Consider the following 6,898-nt stretch of genomic DNA (forward strand, 5'->3'; position numbering starts at 1 on the left):
CTTTTCTGTGGTGGGAGAGATCATCTTCATCAGTTTTACTGAGGTGAGGAGGGTCACCCTAAATGTGGGTGGAACCATTTCCTGGTCTGGGTGCTTTGCAACACTGGGTTGATGTACTTAGCCTTTCTGAGTCTCAGAACTCTCATTTCCAAAGTGGGGATGATAAACCTATTTAATGGGATTGCTGTATCACATGAATGCTCTATGTGAAATGCTTATATGCAACATTGGCACATTTTCTGAGAAAAAAAAACCCACTTGATTTTTGTTATAATAACCGTTATACTATGGTTACTGTGGGAATAATCACTGTTATATTAAAAACCATTTTAACCCCCACATTTCTTTTATAATACTGTACAAATGTATTGCAAAGCAAATCCTGCAAGCAAAATCTGGATTCATTTTGCCACTAGCCTGCAGATGGCTTTTTTTGCCCTAGGATTTATTATTTCAGAGCATTCACAGGTGCCTGTAGGGAAGGGATTTCCTGTGCACGTCTCTTTTGTACCTGGAGATCCGGCAAATGCTGAACAGTCAGCCATTCATAGATATAAAAGTGTGCCATGCGTTTATATATATTTTAAGGGACAAAAGCTTGCTTTATTTTAACGACTGATCCATGTAAGGTCACAGACAGGCCACTATGTATAGACACAAGAGAAGCTTTATTTCTTGGTCTCTTCGTCTTTGGATGGAGTCTTGATGATCTCTTCCTTTTTGGCCTGGAGGCTCTCTTCCTCCTGGCTCTTCTGTGCTTCCTTGGTCTTTGACCGGCAAGCCTCAGGTCAGTCAGTCGCTTCTTCTGGGCCTTAGACAAGGTCTTCAGTTGGTGGATATGCTCCATGGGAATCGTCTTGTTTTTCTTTTTAACCTTCAAGTACAGGTTGTGATACCTATGGCGGTCAGTCTTCTTAGTTTCCCAGTATCTCCTGAGAAGCCCACGCAGGATCCTCACCCTTCTCATCCAGGTCACCTTTTCCAGCACCTGAGCGTTGGCAGTACCCTTCCTCTTCCCTATGCCCATATGCCTGCCCTTCCGTTCGGCCAAGGTGTTTTTCGGGCAGCAAGCCCGGGAATGGACAGTCACAGGCTTCCGGATGATCAGCCCATCTTTGGTCAGCTTCCTGATCTGCTGACGGGAGTTGGCCTTGGCGATTTCATTCGTCTCGTTGGGGTCCAGCCAGACCTTCTTCTTACCACAGTGGAGGATATTAGAGGCAAGCCTCTTCTGTAGCCTGAGCATACCCATGGTTGCAAATGTAGCCGCAAAAGGTTGAACAGTCATTTTAATGCGAGACCGGCAAGTAGGTATTGAGGACTTGGTGACTTGATCTAGGAGCAGATGCTGCATTTAACACCCATGTTCTTTCTTGAAATGGCCCCATGTTAATGGCACAGACTATATATTGAACACAAGCTGTTTTTGAACTCTTGCTTAACCCTCTCTGATGGGATAACAGGCACATGGCACACTTGTATCTTTTGTCTAGACAATGTACTGAGTCCCCTAGGTTGAGCATGGATCTTCCCTCACTCCATCCATGCCACTAAGGCTGTCAAGAGGAACTGGCTCACATGCCGTTAGGAAGAATTACCATGATCACTAATGGGTAGTTAGGGACAGTGTTCCAGTTTAAAGACTTTCATGGGCCATGAAAGCTAGTGAGTAAATAACCATTTATCGGTCAGTTACTTAGAGGACTCTGCAATTGAGTGACGTTCCAAGACTTCCAAACACATAGAAGTCATATATCATAATGAGACATAAAATTTACGTGTGAGTAGGCTGTAAAACTGAACAAGTGTTTACCTTAGTGAAGGTTTTATTTACATGCCCTCCAGCAGACAGTTAAACATTCTGCACACCGAGGCTGCTGCCCCTTACAACTTCAAGCACTGCTCTGCTAAGAGGCAATGCACCACCAAGTTGATGGAATAATTTCAGGGGTCTAGGGAAAGCCTCTCTGGCCTCCTCCAAAACTCAATTTGCCTGCTTGATGTTTAAATTTTTAACAAGAAACTAAAGCTGTAGCTCTATAATTACAATTTGAGTCGATAAATTTAGCATAGGATTCGCATAGAATACTGCTTAATGTACAAACAGCCACATTGAGAGCGCCATGGGATGCTTTCATCCGGGTAGGCTCTTTGCTTCTCAAATGCTCCAATCAGTCTTACGGCTGCCCTCAATTATGAAGAGGGACCTGTGACTTAGAAAAGTTAAATGAGTTGTTTGAGGGCACAGTCTGGTTATGCAGGGGCTGGAACCCTGGGTTTCAGATGAACATCCTTGACTGTAATCTTTCACTTAAGCTCACTCTTACATTTGTCGATCAGGCACTGGTTTGGAACAGGAGTAAATGTGTCCTGGAGAGTGGGCTCTTTGGCTCTGCCTATCCAGGATAGACCCTAGAGTTTCTGTTCTGCAGGATTTCCTGCCCACTCCTGGCTGAGAGTGCTCAGAGCGTCTGCGCACGGGAGAGTGCATACATATGTCCTCTAAGCTTGCTGAGTTGGCCTCTTCCAAAATTTGTATGTATTGCTGGGATTCCATTCCACCATCTCCAGGCTCCTGCTACTACAGGGAGCTGCCAGAGGTTTATTATTTCTTCATTCACTGAGAGCATTTGTTGTTGAGAACCTACTACGTACTATATACACAATCCAGGTGTTGTTTGACTGAGTCTTCTTAATGTCTTCTCTGCTATCATGGACTGACTGAAATCTCTCTGAACCTGTTAAGCCAGGACCTTTCCCCACTTAAGTTGTTTCTATTGGGCACTTTGGTTAGAACTACACAAAAACAATACATCGGGTTGATCTCCCTTGACTAGCAGTAACTCTGACAAAACATAAATCTGCCACATATTTATAGAAAGTGTACGTGGAAAAAAACCCTTGATGAAACCTAATTCTTTATATGTTAGTAAAAAGAATGTATACTTAGTGGTGTGCTCTGCCTGATGAGAGGTAGGGAAGTTCTGTATAGCTCCTACAACTGGTCGACCACAGGAACTATCTTAGTGAGAGTGTTACACAGAAGAGGCTAGAGGTGAAGGTGGGTTATGTCATGGACAGAACATGGGAATTTCTTAATATTACCGAGGTCTTACTGGCCCTGACTCTTGATAAGTCAATATGCCGGTGGCTTTTCTGAATGACAGCTCATAAACCAAAGAAGAAATGGAATAAGAAATGACCTTCACTGTCATTGTTTAATGACATTACCTCTAGTCGCTACAGTCCTTTCATTTTTACGTATTCCAGTAGTGTTACTTGAATGAGTTTTATCTGAATTTCTACTCTATTTATTTGCCTGCTGGCTTCATTTCTAAAAATCACCTTTTCTGAATGACAACTCAATCAATTCAATAACATGCAATTTCACACAGTGGGAACTTATTCCTGTTTCCCTCCTCGTGCTCGTAATTGTCAGCTGCTTTCCTCAACAGCCTCGTGTGTTTCAGAGTTATTTTCATCTTCAGGAGCCTGAGGTGGACTGGCACTATGAGAAGGCCACAGTTGAGTCTGAGCTGCTCTTCTCTTTCCCCTGTTCCTGCACCCAACTCTCCTCTGTCACGGAGCTGCCAGCCCATGCCCAATCTCCCATCAGTTCCCTGCTGTTAAGGAACCATCAGTTTAATCAGCTTTGTTTTACAAGCTTTCGGAAAAAGTTGGGATTTCCTCCCCCTCCCCCAACTTTGCTTCTTGGGCTTTTGGAATCCTGCCAAGGTAAACGAAGGAGTGATGAACGTGTCTATTTTGGCTTTGTTTTTCAGGGCTCAGTAAAATGATGGACAGGATTGTGTACTAGAGGAAGGAAAGGCGAGATGGGCTATGCATATTGGTTGATCCATAGAATCTGTGGGTAATGAACTGGAAAAAAAGACTCTCTGATTGAAAATTTGAATCATTAAAAGCCTCGCAACCAACGGCTTCTCTTAGAATTTCAATCTTCTCTGATTTGCTGTGAGTAGATAGTGGTCTGAGCCACAGGCTAAATTGTCACTCAAAATGAGCAGGGCTTGTTCATGGCCTCCGTTGTCTCAGAGATCATAGTAAACACTTTAAAAGGCTGCAGTAGCTCTTCCAGGGAACCAGAGTGGCCATCACACCAAGGTTCTCCCTGGACTTTCATTGATTTAGAATTTGCATTTCTCATTATTTGCAAATGACCCTCTGGGTCCAAAATTTGTATTATAATTTGTATTTTTACTGAAGCATGAATTAGAGTTATGCTTGCTGGCTGGGATGCTGGAGTTTAGCAGTGGGTTACATGATTAGTAAATGAATTGGATACTCTGCCCCCACATCCCTAGAGAAAAATTGTCCTCACTCATTATATATATATATATATATAATGATGTAGTGGCTATTTGTGAACTGGGGATTTGTCAAGGTCTTAGAAAGAATTACTCATAAGCATCAGACTGTACTCTCAGTGTTTCTTACTGTAATGAAATTCGATACCACAGTGCCTTTCTTATCTGAGAGTGACTTATCTGGCCATTAACAAATGACTGATTCTGTAATCAGTATAGACAGAAAAAGTGCTGCTGTTGAACACACAATATAGATATCCCTGTGTTTACCCACATAAAAGTCACGTGCTTAGCTCAGAACACCTCACTCTGTTATTTTTATTTTTATTTATTTATTCTTTTATATTTTGGCCTGGTTTGAACCTTAGCTGATACTGGAAATCATCATCTCAGCCCTACAAGTGCCTGCCTGCGCACTGCCACCCCCCCCCCCCGCTAGTTTATGTAGTGTTTCCCTTCTTATGCTTCATCTTGATGCCTGCTGAGTTCCTTGAAGTATCTTAAAAGACATGCGTTAGGAGTTTAGAACGTACTGTTTAAATAAATGAACACCATTTAAAAATCTTTTTTTCCCTTTCTTTTCTTTTCTTTTTTCTTTCTTTTTTTTTTTTTTTTTTTTACATTGATGGTATTCACTCAGCTTGGTTTTCTAGGATTCATCTATGTGGGTGAATGTTTATCTAATTCCATTGACTCATGTTCCAGAGTGTGCACCCACCGTGTTCTGCTTACCATTTCACTCATAGACACCACTGTTGACTTAATCTCCACACCATGCTGTGAGGAGCATTCTCTTCTGTGTTTCTCTGTAGTCCATGGTGTGTGTCTGAGGTGATAACTGTAGAATGGGATCACAGGCAGCAGGAGACCCGCCTGCCCCACTGCACACGCTACTGTTGCTCCCAAGAATTCTTTCAAATGCTCCATCTTCCTCTCTTGTGAGAAGTGTGTTAGTCTTCCTGTTTCCACATTCTCGTCCACACACTTTCCCAAACTGATCTAGATATATTTTGATGCTATTTAAAACATTTCTGGTTAATTCTGAGGTAAAGCATCTCTCATACATTCATTATTCATTTAGATTTCTGGTCCAGTACTCATCTGTTCATAGCTTTATCTATTTTGCTGTTGAGTTTCTTGACTTCTCATTAACTTATTGGAGTTCTGTATATTTTTAGAATTTCATTTACTTCATACAAGCATCTCCTATTCTTTTTTTGATGAGAAGAAAATCATTTATATGTGGCATGGCAAAATGTTTTAATTTAGAATAATTTGGATTTACAGAAAAGTTATAAAGAAATGACAGAGTAATCTTATTAGCTTCTCCAAGCTCTCGCTACTTGCTAACCTCCACATAAGTTGGCATGTTAATCAAAAAGCAAGGCAGTTATGGGTTTAACACTATTAACTAGACCACAGACATTCTGATTTCTCCAGTTTGTACATGAGTTTCCTTGGATTGTTCTAATGCACAATTCAGAACACTACAATGCATTCAGCTGCCACATCTCCTCAGTCTCTTTTATCTAAGGCAGTTTCTCAGTGTGTGTTCATGTGTTTAATAATCTTTGGAATTTTAAAGAGTACTGGTCAAACATGTTGTAGAATGTTCTCTGACTTGAGTTTGTCTGAGGTTTTCTTTTTTTTTTCTTTTCTTTTTTTGATTTTTCGAGATAGGGTTTCTCTGTGTAGCCCTGGCTGTCCTGGAACTCACACTGTAGACCAGACTGGCCTCGAACTCAGAAATCTGCCTGCTTTTGCCTCCCGAGTGCTGGGATTAAAGGTATATGCCACCACTGCCTGGGCAAATGTAGTTAATTTTATTTCTTTTGTATTATTTATTTATTCATATTAAACATGAACCATTAGATTCTGCCCACAGTTAAGGGAAGGTGAATCAAACTTTACTTTCCAGACATATATTGTTTGGAATTCTGTAAGGAAGAAGACATTTTTAACTTTATTGTAATAAAAGGTGCCAGCTTATAACCTTGTGGCTTTGGTCTTTTCTCCCATATAATTTCTATATTCACATCATCATTTCTTAATCTTTAGGGCTTTTAAATCTGCTTGTATTTTTTAGCTTGACATTATTTATGAAGTAAGGTCTGAGTTACAATGATGTCCACATAGTTTGTTTGTTTTTTTAATTTGTTTCCTAAACTGTTTCACTTGTTGCTTTAGCTGGTTTGTCATGTCAGTTGTGCTGGTTAGTTCTTGTCAACTTGACACAAACCTAGACCATATCTGGAGAGGCAGAGTCTCAACCAAGAAACACCTTCCATCAGGGCGTGTCTGTGGGCATGCTATGGATTGCTGGTTTATGAGGGAGGGCCTGGAACACTGTGGGCGGTCCCATCCCCAGGGAAGGTAGGTATAAGAAAGTTTGAGCAAGCCAAAGGGAGCAAGTCAGTAAGCAGCATTCCTCCATGATCTCTCCTTCAGTTTTTCCTTAAGCTCCTGCTTTGGCTTCCCTTGATGATAAATATGGAAGCATAGACCGAAATAAAATCTCTCATCCTCAAGTTGTTCCTGAACAGTGTTCATTACAGCAATGGAAATCCAGGTAT

General features: G+C 41.2%; 1 pseudogene; it reads right to left on the reverse strand.

Annotated features, from left to right (window-relative positions):
- Nucleotides 1–668: 668 nt before the first annotated feature.
- LOC110322422 lies at nucleotides 669–1,252 on the reverse strand (annotated as a pseudogene).
- Between the last annotated feature and the right edge of the window lie 5,646 nt (nucleotides 1,253–6,898).

Source organism: Mus pahari, chromosome 5 (genome assembly GCF_900095145.1).
Source record: "Mus pahari chromosome 5, PAHARI_EIJ_v1.1, whole genome shotgun sequence".
NCBI classification, from domain to species: Eukaryota; Metazoa; Chordata; class Mammalia; order Rodentia; family Muridae; genus Mus; species Mus pahari.